A 22,910-nucleotide genomic window follows, 5' to 3' on the forward strand; every position below is an offset into this window, starting at 1 on the left:
ATTTACAAGGATGTTGCCAAGGACTGGAAGGTTTTAGTTTTTTCTCTGGTGTGTTGGAGGCTGAAGGGTGACCTTATAGAGGTTTTATAAAGACATGAGGGGCATAGGTAAGGAAAATAGTTAAGATCTTTTCCCCAAGATAGGCGACTCCAAAACCGGAGGACATAGGTTTAAGGTGAAAAGGGAAAGATTTAAAAGGGAACTGATGGGCAACTTATAACACAGAAGGTGGTGCATAAATGGAAGAGCTGCCACAGGAGCTGCCACAGGAAGTGGTAGAGGTGGGTGCAATTACAAAATTTAAAAAGGTATTTGGACAGGTATATGGGTAGGAAAGATTTAGAGGGATATGGGCTAAATGTTGGCGAATGAGACTAGTTCAGTTTAGAAACCAGGTCGGCATGGGCAAGTTGTACTAAAGAACCTGTTTTCCTGCTGTGTGACCCTATGACTCTAACAGTTGTTGTTTATCTCATTTTCTGAATATGATTATGTCACTGTTTGCTGAAAATGTGTTGCTAGAAAAGCGCAGCAGGTCAGCAGCATCCAAGGGGCGGGAGAATAGACGTTTCGGGCATGAGCCCTTCTTCAGGAATGAGGAAAGTCAGGTAGTGAATAATAGAACTGGGATCCAATCCTTACGTTTTACCAGCCTTCATGTACTTGCGGAAAAAAGTCCAGTTCTGAACTCAAAGCATTAATCAAGGCTTTCCTCATTCCTGAAGAAGGGCTCATGCCTGAAATGTCGATTCTCCTGCTCCTTGGATGCTGCCTGACCTGCTTCGCTTTTCCAGCAACACATTTTCAGCTCTGATCTCCAGCATCTGCAGTCCTCACTTTCCCCTATGTCACTATTTGTAAGAGTTGGTTGTGAGCAAATTGGCAGCCAGTTTTCCTACAATAAAATAACAGTGACCACTCTTCAAAGAAGTGCTCCACTGTCTGTAAAGTGATCTGGGAGGCCTGCAAGTTGTGAAACTGGGATCGTCCAAACAGTTCAGGTCGGTGTTGGCAACCATTTCTGGTCTTTAAAAGGTGGTAAACATCTGAAAAACGTGTGGATACCTGTTTCATGCTCTGGGGCTACTTCTGTCACCAGAATATTCAATAGGTAGGCCAGGTACAAACTGAAACACACTGCAATGATTAGGAGTCTGCTGTTCACACATGCTTACAAGGATGGCAATATTGACTTCAGATTATTTTTACAAGTAACCAAAATTGCACAGTAAGACCACATCTGGTGCAGAGGCCAAACATTAAATTTAGAAACATCTGCCTCAGGTTACAAGATTATACTCTTAGCTACACAACCCAACTGTTGCCTGATATCTAGCCTAGGAACTTGGTGCCAACGTTTTAAGCAGCCATTCCGTGCAAAATCTCTCCCAACATTCTTCTTCATTGAATTGAGTAGATCATTGAACTTCCTGGTGAATGTCAAGACATTTTCACTTCTTCCTGCCCTCACTCTACATCTGATTAGAGTTTGTAGGCATTTGAAAATTACTGATGCCATTGCTGTCAAACTGCATATCTATTCAGACACTTGCAATGAGGCTTTATCCTTCAACAATAACAGTGCCACTGACTGATGTTATAAAGTGAAGGTTGACCCCACCTCTGAAAACTAAAACGGAATACCCAAAGAGGACCTCATTGCCCTTAAAATCTGTCAAATGTATGAGAAAGTATAACCTGCTCTTCTGCAACTTCTAGTAGTTAGATAAAATAAATCCCTGGCACTCATTTTAAAATCAACAAGTAACAGTTCACTTATTTAACTCTTACAGTGAACAAATTAACTAAACTATTAACAAACTGAATAAATCCTTTCTAACTACTAACTACCATTGCTGAATAAAACAAGATTCTAATGGTATGCTGTTCCAATTAATACAAGACCCTCTCATTTAACAAAAAAAATCAGAATTTAGTCTCAAAATTACAGCTAGGTTACTGTCTTCCAGAATATTCTGCGTCTCCTCCCATCGATTCTTCTGTCAGGAATGCTTCCTCTGATTTTTCTGTCAGGAATGCCCTTTTCTGTCATTGGTACCTTTTTTTAAGATAGTGCTTTCTCTAATACATAGATGAGGCTATGAGAGCCAGCTGTTCTCATTCAAGAGCTGAGAGCTCTGGCAGTTGGCAGTTAGCTCTGGGGCTCTTTCCAACTGCCCAATTCTTTTATACCCCTGATGACCCATCAATATTTTTATAATCGGATTGGTCCTAGGTTGTCAAAACCATCAATTTAAATTTGCTAGGCTTTTGATATCTAGGTGCCTAACTCAAATTGATTGGCTAAATTCAAAACTTGCTGTCTTAATAAAAATGCTACTTGGTCTGCTAACTGTACAGCCTGTCAATACGAAGGTTTCAATTTGCATGCTTTCTGTGTCCCTGCAAACCCCCAAGCTGCCAAGCACAGGGGGAAAAAAAACATCTTTTAAAGGGACCACACAATGTTTCCCCATTTTATAGTTTTGCAAACACTAACTTGAATACACTGAAAACACTAATAATCAATCCTTTCACCACTGACTCACTGGCAGCAGTGTTTACCATTTACAAGCTACACAGCAGCCACTCATCAAGGCTCATTTTGATCTTCCAAACCCATGACCTCTACCACCTGGAAGGACAAGGACAGAGAACACATTTGAACACCACTACCTCCAAGCCATTCACCATCCCAATTTGTAACTATTGCCGTTCCATCACTATCAGTGTCAAACTCCTGAACTCCCTCACTAACAGCATTGTGACTATCCTTGTGCCATATGACAGCTCACTACCACATTCTCAAATGGCACTTAGGGAGTGGCAATAAATGCTGACCCAGCTAATCATGCCTACATCTCAAAGAATAAACAAAAACTACTAACAGCTGCCTGCCACCCAGATACCTGTCTACATGTTGCAACTCATTACTGTTTATAATTGGCCAATTTCCAGTAAAGTCCAATACACCTTCATTTTTCCACAAGTCCAAAGTAATATATTATGTTGGTTCATTAAGTAGCACTTACTGATGAGTCAACAGATTGTGGGGTCAATTTCCACTCCAAACACAAAAATCTAGGTGGACACACATTTGCAGGCCAACACCTCAGTGCAGTACGGAGGGTGCAACTGCACTGATGGAGATTCTGTTTACTATGAGGTGTTTAAAGGCAGATGAAGCTTGGGTTGAGCAGATGGAAAACATTTCCAAGAAGAGTTTCCATTGCTATCCTAGCCAATATTTAATACTCAGCCAACATTAGCCGAAGAAATGGTCCAATTGTGATCTCATTGCTTAATAAGGAAGCATGTGGTTTGTAAATTGCATGTTATTTGTTCCTGACATCACACTAACATATAAGCTATGGGACAAACACTGTAAAATGGGATGAGCATAGATAGATGCTTGATGACCCATGCAGACATAATGTACTAAAGGGCCTTGTTCTGTGCTGTTAAAACTCTATGACTCCCTTCCAAAAGCATGTACTTAGCTGCAAAGCCTTTCAGGATGTCTCAAGGATGCGAAAATCTTTAAAAAGTGCAGGTGAACAACACACACTGCCTCATTTACCTTCACCACATTATAGCAACTTTTGAACAAAGTTCACCAGGAAAGGGCTGATTAAAAATTTTGAAATGTTGCTGTACAGAAATTAGACAGATGGTTAAAATCAGAGAAAATACTTCAAAGAAAATGTTGATGAAATTGGCTATTTTTAAAGTAAATTATTTTCCATGCAAAATGAACAGACAATTTATGACCAAAATATGTTCTAAACAAAATTTAGAGTAGAAATGGAATGGAAAACTAAGGAAATGATAAAAAGCAGTGGAAAAATTGAAAGACGCATTTGAAAATGGGTACATGATTGGGAGGCAACAAACTCTGAAAAGAAATGCCAACAGAATATAGCAGTAAAACTACATGAGAACAGCAAATTAAGATAGGAAAAATAAGTGTCCAGGCATCTAAGCCATTAAAAAAATTGATGACCAAGGTGGAGATTCCTGAACTATTAGATCCAACAGCACTTAACAAATGTTACACAAGGAATAGTTAACCAGAATTTGGATTTGTAAGCTTTACAGTGAAAAGAGCAATTATACTTGGAAAATTGAAGGCACCAAATTAGATAGTGCCCCAGACTTTTCTGAAAATGTGTTGCTGGAAAAGCGCAGCAGGTCAGGCAGCATCCAAGGAACAGGAGAATCGACGTTTCGGGCATAAGCCCTTCTTCAGGAATTCCTGAAGAAGGGCTTATGCCCGAAACGTCGATTCTCCTGTTCCTTGGATGCTGCCTGACCTGCTGCGCTTTTCCAGCAACACATTTTCAGCTCTGATCTCCAGCATCTGCAGCCCTCACTTTCTCCCCAGACTTTTCTGACTTGTATCCCATCAACTGAATCAGGAATCCCTCACTGATATTTTGGAGGCAAAGTTTATCATTTTCTCAAACATGCCCATTCTCCCCTCTTTATGGATTTTTTTATGTACTTCTAATTCATCTAAATAAGTTCAACTGCTTATTGTAGTCTGAACAATCTAGCCTGAGAAAACATTTACTGTATTTCTGGAGTTTATAAATGGTAAGCCTGCCCAACCACTAATGGAAAATGTAATAGTAAAAGAATTGAAGTAAAAAAGGTAAAAATCATGCAGTATGCTGTTCCCACTTAATCAACAGGTATACTTCCAAGTTTCTGATCCTAAGCAATGTAGGTCCATTCAGGGAAATGACTTTTGATAAGCATATGGAAATGACAGAGTTCAAATTTGAATATGAATCAGATACAGAAGCATCACATTACAACTATCTGAACACGGTAATTCTTAAATAAGCTAACTATCCCCTTCTCGGTCCACTGCTGAGAATACAGATATCCCTTTTGCAACATTTTATAGAGACAATATATTACAATGATACAGACTGCTTCACAGTTTAGTCATAAGCATTTGACAGACATTTGGATCCTGTTCTAGATACATCTTACTCTGCACTGGGAGAAAGCGAGGACTGCAGATGCTGGAGATCAGAGTCGAGAGTGTGGCACTGGAAAAGCACAGCAGGTCAGGCAGCATCCGAGAAGGAGGAGAGTCGACGTCTCGAAACGTTGGCTGTGCTTTTCCAGCACCACACTTTTCAATTCTCACTCTGCGCTGGGCAAACCTACACACTTCTGAAGTATTTCACAGTTTGGTAGTAGGGATGGTGACTTTGAAAAGGCTTGCAGTCATGAAAGGAGCCATATAAATGCATTTTTACCCATCAAGTACACATCAAAATAAGAAGAAAAACATTATCTTGACTGATAAAAGACATGTGCACACACACACACAGCAGGAGCAATGTGCGAAGAGATTAAAAAGAAAATGAGACACAATGTTTCAAACAGAGGCAGAGGCAGTCTGATGTGGTTGTCATATTAAAAAGATAGCAATTGTTTCAGCCAAGCTTTTAGCCAAAATAAGGTTCCGAAGCATGTCCGATTTGGAGTAAAATGGAAACAGGCATACAACATTTTTTTTGTAAGTGGAAAGTCAGGTGTATGCAGGAGGCATGGATCCAACATGAGTCATTCCCAATCAGCGTGGCCTTTTTGGGTCTGCATCAATACACAGACGTGATGATTGACAATGGACTCAGTTCCCATTGGTACAAGTTAGCAGGCACATTTTTAACAACCACAGTTTGAACAAGACCCTTCTGGTCACATGACACAGATAATATCATCAGATGTACATTGAGCAAAATCTTTTATTTCTTCTGCAGACAAAATTATGCACAAAGGTCATGAATGATCTGATAATCAATTCCACTTTCCTGTCATAGTGTCATACAGCACGGAAACAGATCCTTCAGCCTAACCAGTCCATGCCAAACATAACCCCAAACAAAACTAGTCCCACCTACCTGCTCCTGGCCCACACCCCTCTGAATATTTCCTATTCATGTATCCATCCAAATATCTTTTAAACGTTGTAATTGTACATCCACCACTTTCTCAGGAAGTTCATTCCATGCTCGAACCACACTTTGCATAAAAAAATTGAGTTTTATATGTATTTTTAAAAATCTCTCTCCTCTCACCTTAAAAACATGCCCGCTAGTCTTGATATTCCCCATCTTAGGGAAAAGACATCTACCATCAACTCTATGTAACCTCTCATTATCTTATAAACTTCTGTCAGGCCACATCTCAACCTCCTATGCTCCAAAGAAAAAAGTACCAGACTTTTTATTTTAATTCAAACCTTCCATACCCGGCAACATCCTGGTAAATCTCTTCTGAATCCTCTCCAGCTTGTTAATATCCTTCCTATAACTGGGGGACAAGAACTGGACACAGTATTCTAGAAACGGCTGCACCAATGTCCTGTATAACCTCAAAATAATGTTCCTCAACTCTTATACTCAAAAGGACTGAGCAATAAAGGCAAGTATGCCAAGTGCCTTTTTAACCACCCTGTCTATACGTTACACAAAACTCTTGATACCATTACAAATTTAAAAAGTCTACCTCAGCCCTGAATATACCGAACGATTCAGCCTGGACAGCCCTCAGTGGTGAAGAATTCCAAAGACTGACGATCCTCAGGGAAGAAATTCCTCATGTTCTATCTTAAATGGACAACTTCTTTACCCTAGTCCTAGACTTTCTCACAAGAGGAAAGAACTTTTCCACATCTGCCTTGTCAAGTCCTGGCCACAGGTTTTCCAGATCCCACGATGGTAAGGGCCCAAGAAAGATTTTGGCATTAACATTTTCAAATGCAACCGCTTCACTGTTGTGAAATCTAAATGTCTCATCTGCAATAATGATAGAAACTCATGTTAACTGACAAACAGGACACTTGATGAAACCAGATGGTCCAATGACTCTTCCTAAGACGAAAGAGGCCTGATCCATCAAACAAATGGTTCAATAGACTCTCCTAGCTTTAAGGTTTGAGGAACCTCAACTGTGAGCCCATGGGGGCATGCACAATGCCAGTCTGAATTCAGGACTAATAGCCAATCCCAATCATTGGGAGGACGAATGTTATTCACAACATCCTCCTGAAAAGGTAGTGCATTAAAGTGAACATTGAGACACAAGGATGGGCAGGCAAGAAGCAGCATTGCTTCTGCTGTAACTGTGCTATAGCAGATCTGAAAACACTGGAATGTGCCCATTCTGCAAGATGTTCCCAAAATCTATCAACAGAGTTCCTCACCTAGCACTTTGATTTTGTCCAAAACAGCATTCATGGTCCAGTTTGAAAATGCACCATAACATGCACCTTCACTCTTACTGAAGTCATCAAAAGCTCTAGGATGGTCAGAAAAATTGTTCAGGAGGAGGAATACTTTGGCGACAAGGTTATTTGCTGAATAATAATCCTTGATAGCTAGACAAAAGTGGAAGTAAACCAATTTTTAAAAGTTGCTCCTGTTAGCCATTCCTTTCTATTTCCCCTCCATACGATTGGTAGTTTATGCTTTGAATAACCCTTCATTGCCCTAGGGGTTTGGATATAATAAACAAATATAATTTTCAAATTAAAACCACTATTGCATTTCCAGCAAGCACATGATACTTGCTGCTTTAAAGCTGACACACCCATTTCTTTTGGAGTCATAGAGTCATAGAGATGTACAACACGGAAACAGACCCTTCGGTCCAACCCGTCCATGCCGACCAGATATCCCAACCCAATCTAGTTCCACCTACCAGCACCCGGCCCATATCCCTCCAAACCCTTCCTATTCATATACCCATCCAGATGCCTTCTAAATGTTGCAATTGTACCAGCCTCCACCACTTCCTTTGACAGCTCATTCCATACAGGTACCACCCTCTGCATGAAAACATTGCCCCTTAGGTCTCTTTTATATCTTTCCCCTCTCGCTCTAAACCTATGCCCTCTAGTTCTGGACTCCCCAACCCTAGGGAAAAGACCATGCCCCTCAATTTTGTAAACCTCTCCCTTTAGTTCAGATCCTCCAACCCTTGTAAATCTTTTCTGAACCCTTTCAAGTTTCACAACATCTCCTGATAGGAAGGAGACCAGAATTGCATGCAATATTCCAACAGTGGCCTAACCAATGTCCTGTACAGCCACAACATGACCTCCCAACTCCTTTACGCAACACTCTGACCAATAAAGGAAAGCATACCAAACGTCTTCTTCATTATCCTATCTACCTGCGACTCCACTTTCAAGGAGGTATGAACCTGCACTCCAAGGTTTCTTTGTTCAGCAACACTCCCTAGGACCTTACCATTAAGTGTTATCTTGAAATATACAAGCCTTTTCCAGAATAAGCCAGTCTGATTCACATAAAAACTTTTTCATGAGTACATTTACCCTCCTCAATGATTTTGCCTAATGTTTGAATGAAGTACTCAGTTGCTTTACCATCAAGCATTGGCAACCTCCCAACTTACAAACAAGGTTATGCAAGATAGCAAATTTGTTTATACCTCGCGAACTACCCACAACTAGCATTAAGCAATTTGACGCTTGAATTCTCACACCACTCAGAAGATCATAGTAAAAACTTCTAGTATTTTCTTCAATAAGCATTAAATGCATAGGCATGTTCAATCCAAATGGTTAGCCATCTTATTACATCCATAAATCCATCCTGATTATTTCTACAACTAGTCTAATTTAATATTTCTCTATATAACATTACTTTACTTCAATGCTGTGTAGTGAGTCTGTATTCTCACTCATCATGGCAAAATTCATTTTAACATTTCTTCCTGCTTTACCCAGTTGCCATACATCATTCATAAAGATGTTCGCCCTCAACCAACACAACACCATTCACTCATAATAAGCACAAAACCGTTCCACCACACCAATCACATTGTGGCTAACCTATACCTAGCTTCATGAGGATCCAATGTCTGCACTCAACTACATACATCTCCATGCAAAATGTGGATCCAGCTGCACAGAGCGATAAATGAAAAAGAAAGACAAATGGTACATTACTCTTCATCACAAAGGGATTCAACCACAGGAGAAAAGATGTCCAGCTGCAGATGTATAGAGCCTTGGTGAGACCTTATCTGGAGTATTATGTGAAATTTGGTTCCCCTTTTCTAAAGGGAGGGATATACTTGCCATCCAAGGAATGCAACAGATGACCAGCAAATCCATCAATTCTGAAGAAGGGTCACTGGATCCAAAATGTTGACTCTGCTTTCCTTCCACAGATGCTGCCAGATCTTCTGAGTTTCTCCAGAAATTTTTGTTATATTTTCCCCCACCAGATTAATCCTTGTGAATTGGGGGGGGGGTGTGGATTACCTTCAGAGGACAGATTGAAGAGTCTGGGCTTGTATTCCCCAGAGTTTTGAAGAATGAGGGATGATCCCAGCTGATGGTAATACTGGACAAGTCAGATCTCAGAACGAGTTTCATCTTTCTTGTTTTGTTCACGAGTCAGTCACTGAACATAATCAAAAGAATATGTCAATGTACTTTTCACGAAACAAATAATTTATTTCATATAAAAAAAGATTTTTAAAAACCTACTTTACAATACGAGGACTACTTGAAATGGTCTTCATCATAAAAGGTCTTTGTGAAAGATTACATATATCTCTTTTACCCCAACAAGGCACTCATCCCTCAGTGAAGGATAATCCCTACCACTACTTTAAAAGTTCCTTGATCAGTTGGCACATATGTTTTCTAGTTTCTATTCAGCATATTTCTGCATTTACTCAATGGCTATTTTCTTTAGTTACGGTCTCTACCGGAGGGCTTTAAACAAGCTACTAACTCAGCTCATTTACTCCTTAACATGTGCTTCATAATCTCTTGGCTTGAGTAGCCTCAAAGATGTCTTCTTTCAGACACCTGAATAGCCTCCGATTTCTAACTTTCTCTGAAATTATGCAGCACTGTTCTCCCCAGCCCTCACTCTCTGGAGATTGCTATTAACAGAAGTTGTTAGGAACATCTTCACTGACTGATCTGCATCTGTCTAAATGAATCTGATTCTTGGACTCTCTCTCTCTGGGTTGTAAAGCACAAGTCAGGCAACACCCTAGCAATGATCACCCTTTAGTTTTGGTAGACATTTAGAAACATTACACAAATTTTTGGAAATTCTGTTTCCAGCTCACTGTTCAAAGCAACCCCCGACCCTCACAGAGCTCAAAACTAAATTTTTCTTTGATTTAGAGACCAAGTTCCCACAAAGCAATACTACATATAATCATGAGCCTTCAATAACTACAGCATTGAAAATGTATAAAATTCTTGCAGGGCGTAACAGGGTGAATATAGATAAGATGCTTTCCCTGGCAGATGAGCCTAAAACCATGGGGCATAATCTCAGAATAAGGGGTAGGCTATTTCAAACTGAGATGAGGAGTAATTTCTTTACTCAGAGAATGGTAACTCCTTGGAAATCTCGACCAGGAACTCTCCTTTTCACAAGCTAGAGTGAGAAATTATAAACTAGGCTTGGAAAGGAAGTAGTATAGACAGCTTGGTGAAGGTATAGGGCATGGCATTTGGTCATGCTTTTGCAATGTGCAAAGAACTTTTAAATTTGGTTTGTTCTTTTCCCCAGGAGGTCAGGGTTGTGAAGGTGTGAGCAAGAAGAAAATTACATTTTCCTTTCGTGAATTTATTATTTTTTTAAAAGTTATTTAATTTGGCAATGTAGAAATTTCAATTTACAAGGAATAATGTTTAAATGTTGTGTTTTCCCTGAAAAGGAAGGTGGTACAGACCCTAATTTTGGTTTTAACATTGATTCCTTTCAGAACCTCAGTCTCTCAAAGTCACAATTTTCAAGATTGGAAGCACAGTTTTAACTGAGCACTTAATCTAACACCTACCAAAGAACTTATTAATTTATCATACTTTTATTTTACCAATTCCTTTAATAACTGCTCTTACTATTGTTGCTGGCAAGTTAAGAGATCAAGCAATATCCACTACATGGTCACCTTTATTAGAGCACATTATAATGCAATTGATCGCATGGGCTTTTCTCAGCAAAAAGCCCCTCACAATTATTTTTTGGCTCATTATAAACAAATTTTATGGGTGATTAAACTAATAAATAGAGTCATACAACTTGGAAACAGATCCTTCGGTCCATGCCGAACATAATCCCAAACTATAATGGTCCCATTTGCTTGCTGCTGGCTAATATCCCTCCAAACCTTTCCTATTCATGTACTTATCTAAGCATCTTTTAAATGTTGTAACTATACCCGCATTCACCACTTCCTCAAGAAGTTCATTCTACACGCAAAACACTCTCTGTCTTTGCCCCAATCTTTTTTAATGCTCTCCTTTCACCTTAAATGTATGCCCCCTAGTCTTGAAATCCCCCATCCAAGGGAAAAGACACCTACCATTAATCCTATCTATACCCCCCTCCATGATTTTTTCAACCTCTATCAGGCCACCTCTCAATTGGTGGCAATGGAAAATAACTGTGGTGTCGTAAAATTAAAAAGCAAATGGAGTGGTGCATATCTATCTGTCTCGACTGAGAATGTTTAACCAGCAGTCAAGGAGGATGACAATTGGAGATCACAAGAAAAATGCAACCTGGGCTCAGCACAATAAAAAATCTGAGTATTTACCATTTCACCAGAGAAGTGACTCTCACGGATACCATCAGCAGTTGTGTGAATATTCATACATTTGACAAAAAAAAACACCGCAAAGCAACTGCAGGTTACTAGGAGACAGAAAGGACTGAGACGTGGAGCTGGAAAAGCACAGCAGGTCAGACAGCATCCAAGCAGTAGGAAACAGTTCGGGCCAAAACTCTTTGTCAGAACTGACAAAGGGTTTCAGGCCATAATGCTGACTCGCCTGCTCCTCGGATGCAGTCTGACCTGGGTGTGCTTTTCCAGCTTCACATTTATTGACTGCAGGGAACTAATTGGAAATTGACTTTAATGCAAAGCTATGCAGCGTGGAATGACACCAAGAAAAGCTGACAGGTAGCCTCCACACAGATTAGTGTTAGGCAGGGAAATCAAGGGCTGTGGTTGACAGAATGCAGCATTTGAAGCACACGATGATCAGCCACGATCTTACTGAATGGTGGAGCAAGCTCAAGAAGCTAAATGGTCTACTTCTGTTTCTATTTTGAATATTGCTGGATTAGCACGGATACTGGAGTTGAAGGCAGGGCAAGGGGAAAACTCCAGAATAGAAAAATATGGACCGTGGGGGCTTTAAAATAAAAAGGTTATTCCCATTTGTGAAATCACACTGTAGACCAGAACCAAAAAAAAAACACTGTTGGAAAAGTTATGAAATGCATACCTTGAACTGGTCACGAAATGTATTTTTCTGTAAACCTCAACTGGGGAGCTATAAATAGAAATCGATGCAGTGCATAGAATTTCAAAATTATTGGCCCATAGAAGGGAAAATAAACTATTTTTACCCTTCTCTGTGGAAATTATACATTTGTTCTTTGTTCGCATTAGATGTGGAACAAAACTCAACCACATAAATACGTCAAAGGAAGCATATAGATGGCACAACAGGCCACAGACACAGAATTATAAAATCTTAACAGCACAGGAGGCCCGTATCTGGCCCACTGTGTCACTGTGTGCTCTCAAAGACCTATTTACTCAATCATATTTCCCTCCCCTTTCCCCAAACTGTTATATAAAAAAAATTGTTCAAATATTTAATGATTTCTCTTTTAAAAGCCATTAAGGATTTGCTTTCACTGTTGTTTCTCAAAAGGAATACGACATCCATGTCAGCGCAAAAGAAAACTTCTATAATGCTTTACTTTTGATAGCCCCCATACATCACGAATAGATGTGTATTTACCTTCTTAACAGAACAGCACGGCAACATGAGATTCAACTGATGTATTCAAAATCACAGAGCAGATAGGGAGAAGCTGTTCTTAATAGTGGAAGGGCTGAGAAACAAAGGCCACTGATGTAAAAGTAATTGCCAGAGAATAAAAAGCGACATGAGAAAAAACATTTTTTCTGGCATTATGCAGAATGTGGCTGGAATCAGGATTGCATCACCTGAGACAGTGTGGCAGAGGCAGATTCAGCATGGCCTTTAAAAAGGGGATTGGATAATTATTTGAAAAAGTGGCACAGTGGCTTAGTGGTTAGCATTGCTGCCTCCCAGCGCCAAGGACCTGGGTTCAATTCCACCCTCTGGTGATTGACTGTGTGGAGCTTGCACATTCTTCCTGTGTCTGCATGGGTTTCCTCCGGGTACGGCAGTTTCCTCGCACAAAGATGTGCAGGTTATAAGGATTGGCCGTGTGAAATTGCCAATAGTGTCCAGCGATGTGCAGGCTAGGTGTGTTAGCTATGAGAAAAGGGATAGGGTAGGGGGGTCGTTTGGGCGGGATATTCTTTGGAAGGTTGGTGTGGAATTGACAGGCTGCTAGCTCTTTCCAAGCGCATCTCAGCTGCTGCCAATCTGCTGACTTTTCCCCATAGTCCTGCAAATCACTTTTAGAATCATAGAATGACCACCCCTCGAGAAGAACAAGAAATGACATCACCATAAGAAATGACATTGCTACAGGAAATAACATCACCAACCCAAAGAAACCCAAACATATAAAATAGAAAGCAGGAATCATCAGTACTGAAGATGTTGCCTAGTATGGTGACGAAATGTCAGAAAATAAACCTTCCAGCTCAGCGAGCAAACCCACATCCAGAATAAAAGTTATATCCCAACAAACTCCTTTATAAATTGAAAAGAAGCAAAATAGCATTTATATAGAACCCTGATATGATACCCAAAAACTCCACTTGTACAATACTCACAACAGAGACCCTGTTGTTTAACACCTTTGGAGGTTTAAAGATAACTATGACATCAACTTTAGACTGGAACTGGAACTGCAGAATACTTCTTCCTGGAGCTACCGCATACCTGCTTAAATGTACTCAGCTTTAAGTACCTCTTCAGAGCTTCAATTCAGCACTTCTGAACTGGGACTTGCAATCATGACTCTAAGGTAATCTAGTTCACTAAATATTCTCCTTTCTCAGGAGGATTGGCCTATATAGCCATCCTGTTCCAAAGACTTCACAAGACTGCACCATTAAAAAGTAAAGCATGTAAATATAAAGCTTATCCTACTTTCTAAGCGATGGGTGTTGCCCTCAAGTTCTAGAAGCCTTTAACAAACCTGGAGACTATTTGTCTCATGACCCAGCGAGGTAATCTAAAATAAATAGAAATCCATCAATAGTATGTTAAAGCATATTCATTCTAAAGTCAAAAATCACAACACCAGGTTATAGTCCAAAAGGTTTAATTGGAAGCACTAGCTTTTGGAGCTCCTTCATCAGGTGGTTGTACAGGAGCGGTGCTCCAAAAGCTAGTGCTTCCAATTAAACATGTTGGACCATAACCTGGTGTTGTGAGATTTTTAACTTTGTACAGCCCAGCCCAACACTGGCATCTCTAAATCATTCTAAAGTCAGGCTTCAAACATTGTTTTAAAAGAAATCATAGTTATGATATATTTGTGTTAATTATTAACTTAAGAAAACCCATTGGTTACTAACTCAACACACAAAAACTCAAACTTATCATTAAAAAAATCAAATATTCTAGAGGTAAATCACACATTTTTGCAACAAATGTATCTGAGCCCTAACTATCCATCTCTTTTGTTGACAGGGTAGGAATTGGGTGCAGTCCAATCATCCTTCATCTACAGCTGCATCTCCTGCAGTGCCTACAATGATCTATAGCCTCCTGGAAGCAGGCAACAGTAGAAAACACAACAAAAACATACTTTAATAACTTATGGGTTCTCCACCTCAACTCTGGCTTCTCCGAGCTTGACTGAAGAGCACCATCTTTCACTTCCAACCTTTTATCCTATCAAGTCAGAGCCTTTGGTACAACACTCTGTTTAACCTCCATTACTCAGGCAATGGTCGGTAGAAGATCACAGCTGACAACTGCATAGCAAACTCATAACAGCCAAGTGCAGTCACTGTTGTAGGGATTTTAAATACTATGATCTGCAGTGCAGGCTGTTTTCACTCAAGGTCAAACCTCACTTATATACTCCCGTTTCAGCTAAGCAAAAGCGTAGAGTCATCAACAGAAGAGACAAAGACACAAAACAGAATTGCATGCATTGAGTAAAAGTTGATTATTCCATAAGACAACAAAAAATTCCTTTCTGGTTCTTGTTTTCTCGGTGTAATTTTCTTATTTTTTACAAAAAAACATGGTTCCTGTCCTCCATTGATAATCCACTTTAACTATTTTATCTTGTAAAACAACAATTGCAACTTAAACAGAAGTTGACAAGGTCTCCTTCACAGCAGGATTCCTACAGACTGTTGATGCTAGCTTCCCAGTTTATAAACTCCACATGTCCTGCCTCAAGTTAAGAGCAGTCAAATAGCAGGGACCTCAAAAAAGGAAAACTATGAAACAAAAGCACCTTAACAATAAATGTAAAAACTAGTTCTTTCAATTGTTGGTTCGTTAAAAAAAAGTGAATCTTCTAATTTAAAGACGCATGAAAATAAGGTCAACATTGGTAGTGAAGGGAGTGAATGTTGAAAGTGGGTGCCAATCAAGCAGATTGTTTTATCCTTGTTAGTCTTGAATGTTATTGAAGCTGCAGTCATCAAGGCAAACGGAGAGTATTTTCTCTCACTAATGAAGCCTTTTGGGTGATAGAAAGGCTTGAGGAAATGAGGTGGTGAATCACCCAGCCTGGAATTTACAGCTTTTGACATGTGCTTTTAGCCACAGTATTTACATGGCAAATCCCGTTAAGTTGAGTCAATGATGAGGCCAAGGATGTTGATAGTTGACAATAGTATTGCAGTTTAATGTCACAAGAAAATTCTCCCTGTTGGAAATTGTCATTATCTGGATCTTGTATGGCATAAATGTTACTTGCCATTTGTCAGCTCAATCCCAAATATTGCTCAGACTCCTACAATATCTGAGAAGTTACAAACTCCAACACATGGAATTCTCAGTAACAACCAAATCTCAGACTTTATCATGGATGGAAGATCATTGATGAAGTGTATGAAGATGATTGGTCTATTACACAACCTTAGAAGCTTAAAAGTGATGTCTGGGGGCTGACATAATTGACCTGCAATAAATACAACCATCTTTTGTGTCAGTTATGTCTCCAACTAATGGTTGTGGGAGGATTTCAACCTGTCTCCCACTGATTCAATTTTAGGAGTGCTTCTTGTAGCTATAACTGGGTCAAATACTATCTTGTTGTCAAGGACAGTCTTTCTCAACTCTCCTCTGGAATTCAGGTCTCATGTTTGGACCAAGGCTATAATAGGCTTAGGTGCCAAGTGGCCTTGGTGAAAAATGAAACTGAGCAGTATTTAATGTGAAAAAAAAATCCTACACAATGAACACTGATGATTAAGAACAAGTTACTGCATGCCTACTGTAGAGAATAAGTTGTATTAATATTGTATCTGCTAGATGGATTACAGTACGACACAGCCAATGAACCACTTCTGAAATGTAGCCAGGATTGAGAAGTACTGAATCACACAGCTGATTGCACACATAGCAAGATACCTCAGACAGCAAGAAGATAAATTACAAGGTGATTTGTTTTATGATGGCATTGGTTTGCATTATAAATGTTGACGAGGACAATGGGAATGAACTCCTGCTCTATTTTGAATCATGCCACGAGATGATTCACATTGACCTGAACAGGTAGATATGGCCTTGGCTTAACATCTTCCTTAAATTACGGCACCTCCAACAACTCAATGCTCCCACAGTGAAGTCCCTGTCTACAATGTGCACTCAAGTTCTTGAGTAATCTTTTAACCACGCTGTGCTGACTCAGCTGCTTGAGTACTATGCCTGAGTCAAGCTGACTTATTAACTGTTGATGTGAAGTAATATGTTGCAGAGATGCTGATTATTTTTTTAAAATCTGCAATCACAAAACGTGCTATTCGGCTGCTACCTTCACTGTCCTTCCGTCCTTAAGAATTGATCATTTGGATTCAAAATGAGTCCCAGATCTAAGCATGTTTTGTACCCCTTGTACTTTGATAAGAAAATTATGAAGTGTTCTTAGTACAGATGGGAGCCACATGGAGATGCCATGCTTTAGTGAACTCTTCAAGGACGTAGAGGCAGCAAATCACCATCTGCATCAGCCTCTAATGAACTGTTACACATTAAATTGAATTAAATAATCATCCAAAATCATTCATGTAATGCTTCTTATTCGTGAACTTCACACAGGGATGAAGTTCTTAGCATTGATTTCAGAAATTCCAGTCACTTGTGAACTCCCCATAGTGAAGACAATGACAACACTCATTGGCAATTCTCAACAGAGATGTTATAACAGGTCCCCTGAACACTGCACGGTTGAGAGGACAGAATGATGTTTGGCCATTATTGGCCCACAACAGCCCCATATTTCTGCCCTGTATGGCTCCATAGCTTAACTCACAAGTGCACAATATCCAGTTTGGATGTAGATTTGCTCGCTGAGCTGGAAGGTTCATATCCAGATGTTTTGTCACCCTACTAGGTAACATTTTCAGTAGGCCTCAGGTGAAGCACTGATTGTCCTAGGCCAAGCCAAACAAAGACACGCATGAAAATTCCTAGAAGCATTCCAACTGGAACTATCAATTAACACATCGAGTTAGACCCCATCTACCACCCCCTGAGAAAAAGGAACTGGAAGTGACTTCATCACAGGAAATAACATCACCACCCCAAAGAAACCCAAACATATAAACAGAAAGCAGGAATTATCAGTAGTGCTTTGCCTGAGTCCCACTGAAGATGTTACCCAGTAGAGTGACAAAACGTCTGGAAATGAACCTTCCAGTTCAGTGAACAAACCTATATCCAAAACCTCAACCTGAGCTACAAATCTCAAACTTGCTAATATCCAGTTTGTCAGGGAGCTGGAGATTAGTGGGGGCACAGCAAATCGGGTTGCCAATTATTTTTGGATGGTTTCTTAGGAGGTTTCATCATTTGAACTCATACCACATTGACCAAACAGCTGCTTTTCTTCCATCTACAATATCATCATAAACATAAAAGTGCTCAATGAAAAATGCCCCATCAAGTTTCTTCAAGGCTGTTCCCCCAAGAGGTAAATCTTTCATTCTTGGAGACCATAAGACAAACCTGGCTTTTAGCAACTCTAGCACCGAATATTCATTCAATGTTATCCTAGAAAGGACAAGGCTCTCAGAAGGAGGGAATGAGGAACAAAAAATAAATTAGGTTAAATAATCCCAATAATTATCGTTACCAATGTCACGGAATATCTTACAAATTCTCTTAAATAGATTGCAGAAAACATGCCAATCAGATGCTTTCATACAATGGGTTGACCTAGTTGCCATGGATTGTCTTTAAAATTTCCAAGCCAAAAATACCTTCCCTGTTACTAGATATTCAAGGTTGCTAGGCTGTTCAGTGGCTTTACCATACTAAGCCCATTGCCAGAAGCGGTCTTCAAATCAAATTGATGGAGTGAAAGTCCCCCTAAATCAGGAATCCACTGTGATGGCATTCTGGCAGCAAACAAAAATTGCCATTGGCACAGTAAAACTTCACAAAGTTGCAGTTAACAAAGGGTGAGGGAAGGGCAGAAGTCAAAGGTTGGACGTGCCATTACAGGTTGCATGCTCTCAGTAAGGCCATTCCCCACAGGGAGAGAGAGAGAGAAAATAAACACACGCACTTCATAGCAGCTGACCGAATGGTAGACATTACGTGATACGGAAAACGTAATGGAAGAGTTGACAAATAAATTTTGCCAGTCTTTCAATGGATGCAGCCACAGAGCGTCATGGGCGGCACGGTGGCACAGTGGTTAGCACTGCTGCCTCACAGCGCCAGAGACCCGGGTTCAATTCCCGCCTCAGGCGACTGACTGTGTGGAGTTTGCACGTTCTCCCCGTGTCTGCGTGGGTTTCCTCCGGGTGCTCCGGTTTCCTCCCACAGTCCAAAGATGTGCAGGGTCAGGTGAATTGGCCATACTAAATTGCCCATAGTGTTAGGTAAGGGGTAAAATGTAGGGGTATGGGTGGGTTTCGCTTCGGCGGGTCGGTGTGGACTTGTTGGGCCGAAGGGCCTGTTTCCACACTGTAATCTAATCTAATCTAATCTAATCTAAAAAAAAAGGAGTTTAAAAAAAGGAGGGTATGCCGTTAATAAAAGTTACATCAAGCCAACGACACAGAATTTGGACATTTCACCAATTGATCTCTATCGGCATTATGCAGAACAACCTCAACTATCCTAACGGGACGGGCGAGTAGTATTTTGTTTGGATAACTGATTGTTCAGAAAACGATAACATATTTATGGGACCTTGAGATCTTGTTCAGATAATCCAAAATTCGGATAATTGACTTTCAGATAACCAAGATTGTTCTGTTGTCCAGACTAGCTTCCTGTCATTCCGCTTTGTCTAATTCTATCAGCATATGCATATATTCCTTTATCCTTATATCCTTATCCACCTTCTCCTCAAATGTACAGTACCAATATTATTTGCCTTGTTTAACAGTTCTACTATTTTTTTTACTCTCTGGGAAAACATGTTTCTCTTGAATTCCCTACTCTATTTATTTGTGACTCTCTCATATTTATGGCCTTTGGTTTACAAAATCAAACAGAAACTTTGAAGCACTCTTTGAAATAAAGGAAGCAGCACAACGGACATGCCTCAGGGTCAAAACATAATTTGGAATATATGAACCGAGGAACAGGAGTAGGTCATTCAATGAGATCATGGCTGATCTGTGACCTAACTCCATTTACCTACCTTTGGCCCATTTCCCCTAACATCTTTGCTTATCAAAAATGTATCTACCTCAGATTTAAAACTAACAACTACTAAATTGGGGCAGAGAGTTGCAAACATCTACTATCCTTTGCACAAAGAAATGCTTCCTAACATCTCTCCCGAACGGTCTGACTTTTTGGCTTGTGCCCCAGTTCTAGAATCCCCAACCCCTGGAAATAGATCATATTTATCAACCCTGTATTTTCTCATTAATAGCTTGAAGACTTCGATCAGACTACCCCTAACCTTCTAAGTTCTGCAGAAAAAAGGCCTAATTTGTATAATCTCTCATGTAGTCACATCAAGGCCGTTATTTCCTTCCAAATTCAGCAAGATTGCAGATTTGCCACTAAAGAGTTAATAAAATTTCCTGCATCACTGCTAACTAGTGCCAAAATTTTGGTTCAAGCATTGAGCAAGTAACAAATCACTGTTTGAGAAAAATAATAAGCAACTCTCATAAACCAAATACTTTGGCCATGAAATGTGATTTAATCTGCTGGCGTAACCATTCACATTACTCAACCATTGCACTAAGCAATTTGCCCAGGGACACAGTGACTAAACATCACTAAGTGTAGATTTAAAGAAATTCTCCAGTTTAATCCTGGTCTAAGTTAGCAGATTTCAGCTGGGACTCAGCTGCAAAGGAGCTACAATTAAATATCATTTAGCTAGGACATTGGTGGGTATATAAACGAGAGGTGAAAGTTTTGTTCTTTTAAAAAAAACAGGCAATATTCCTTAAATCAATTGCTACTCAGTACTAAAAAAAGGTCAAAAAAAAAATCACACAATAACTAGTTATAATCCAACAGGTTTAAATTGAAAACACGAGCTTTCAGAGTTCTGTTTCTTCCTCTGAGTAAGGAGCAGAGCTTCGAATAAACTTGTTGGAATATAACTTGGTATCGGGTGATACTTGACCTTGTCCAACCCAATACAATACCAGCACCTCCAGAAAATAAGAAAAGAAAGACAGACTGCATTTATACACTGCTTTTCACAGATGTCTTAGAGTAGGTTACAACCAATGACTTACTTCTGTCGTGTAGTTGTAATGTAGTAGAAATAGCAATTTTGCACGCAGCAGACTCTCACAAACAGCAATGTGATAATGATCAGATCATATATTTTCTGTGATATGGAATGAGGGTCAAATATTGGCCAGAACCCTAGCCGTTCCTTGAAGCACAGGATCAGTTGCATCATCCCAAGTTGGCAGATGGGGCCTTAGCTTAATATCACATCCAAAAGACAATATCTCTGGCAATGCAGCATTCCTTCAGTATCACACTGGAGTGTCAACATAGAATTTTGAGCCCAAGCCCTGGACTGGGACTTGAACTTGGAAACTTGTGACTTCGAGGCAAGAGAACTTCGCACTGACAATCCCTGGCTGACACTCTGCATTATGACTTTGTGAATGAGAATAAAGGAGCAGTTCAGTTCCCATGGCCAAGACAGCAGTGCAACACAGAACCCAAACAGGCATACGAATGGCTGTTGGGTACATATCCCAGTTTATTTGCTCTTCTCAAGGTGCTGGCATTAAGGGAAAATTGAATTTTTTAAAAGTTACAAGTAACTGTCAATGGCATCCAAGTTTTCAACACTCACTTATGTAGATTGGATAAACTAGACTGTGTTCCAAAAGATAGTTTGCCCAACCTGGATTTGTGCTGTAAACATTTGTAGCAACCAACCTTATGTAACAGTACAGTTACTCCAAAATGAGTTTGAATAGACAACAGGAGTAGGCTGTTCACCTTTCACTTTGATCACAATTGATCTGCATCTTAACTCTTATCTGTCTACCTTGATTCCATAAACCCATAATACCCTTTACCTAATAAAAGTCCATCCAATTTCAATTACCTGTCCTCAATAGATTTTGGGAAGAAAAGTTTCAGATCTCAGTGCTTAATGATATCAAACCTGACTAGCAATGCTGCTTTGTAATTTTAATGTTATGTCACTTGTTCTAGATACCTCCAATGTGGATTCTCAACCTTTTTTCCCTTGGATTAATCTGCTGCAGGGCACTACTGAGGTGGCTATAATCACATGATGCAATCCTCCAATTCATTTTAGTTTGTCAAATGTTTCTCTGATTGCATCATCTCCCAGATACATAGAGTGGGACAGAGCAATCACATTCAGATTGAGTCATAGGTTTTAAGCCAGTGACATGTCTCAAAATCCAAATAGTAGCTTACAATTTGCTCATTTGTCATGCTAACCATTTGGATACAGAACCAGCTCAAAAGGTAGAAGACAAAGGGTAGAGGGTTGTGTTTCACTCTGGAGGCCTGTGACCAGTGGAATGCCACAAAGATCAGAGCTGGGTACACTACTTTTTGCCGTTTATATAAATGAATTGGATGTGAGCTTAAGAAGCAAAAGTGAGGACTGCAGATACTGGAAATCAGAGTCTAGATTAGAGTGGCGTCTGGAGGAAGAATGCCTCATCTTCTGCCTTGGAACACTTCAACCCCAGAGCATCAATGTGGAATTCACCCGTTTCCTCGCTTCCCCTCCCCCCACCTTACTCCAGTTCCAACCTCCCAGCTCAGCACCATCTCATGACCTGTCCTATCTGCCAATCTTCCTTCCCAGCTATCCGCTCCACCCTCCTCTCCGACCTATCACCTTCATCCCCATCTCCATCCACCTATTGTATTCTTGGCTAACTTCTTCCCAGCCCCACTGCCCTCCCATTTATCCCTCCACCCCAGAGGCTCCCTGCCTCATTCCTAATGAAGGGCTTTTGCCCGAAATGTCGATATTCCTGCTCCTCGGATGCTGTTTGACCTGCTTTCCCAGCACCACTCTAATCCAGACTGTGAGCTTAAGAGATATACTTAGTAAGTTTGCAGATGACACCAAAATTAGAGATGTAGTGGACAGTGAAAAAGATCACCTTAGATTACAATGGGATCTTGATCAGAGGAGCAAATGGGCTGAGGAGTGGCAGATGGAGTTTATTTTAGATAAATGCAAGGTGCTGCATTTTGGGAAAGAAAATCTTAGCAGGACTTATACACTTAATGGTAAGGT

At 40.1% G+C, this 22,910-nt stretch overlaps 1 protein-coding gene across 2 annotated transcripts in view; it reads right to left on the reverse strand.

The window, feature by feature from the left end:
- LOC122563092 (solute carrier family 45 member 3) overlaps positions 1-22,910 on the reverse strand; it is a 138,316-nt gene that overhangs the window by 106,964 nt on the left and 8,442 nt on the right. The window contains exon 1 of one of the 2 annotated variants that reach the window (XM_087973505.1): positions 9,314-9,440. The exons of the other annotated variant lie outside the window; for it this stretch is intronic. The gene's annotated coding sequence lies outside the window, so the exon portion shown is untranslated. Of the gene's footprint in view, positions 1-9,313; positions 9,441-22,910 lie in introns of those variants that run through there. 2 annotated transcript variants of the gene reach the window in all.

Source organism: Chiloscyllium plagiosum, unplaced genomic scaffold, assembly GCF_037043375.1.
Source record: "Chiloscyllium plagiosum isolate Xiang-an unplaced genomic scaffold, Cpla_swu_hap1 HiC_scaffold_26, whole genome shotgun sequence".
Taxonomy (NCBI): domain Eukaryota; kingdom Metazoa; phylum Chordata; class Chondrichthyes; order Orectolobiformes; family Hemiscylliidae; genus Chiloscyllium; species Chiloscyllium plagiosum.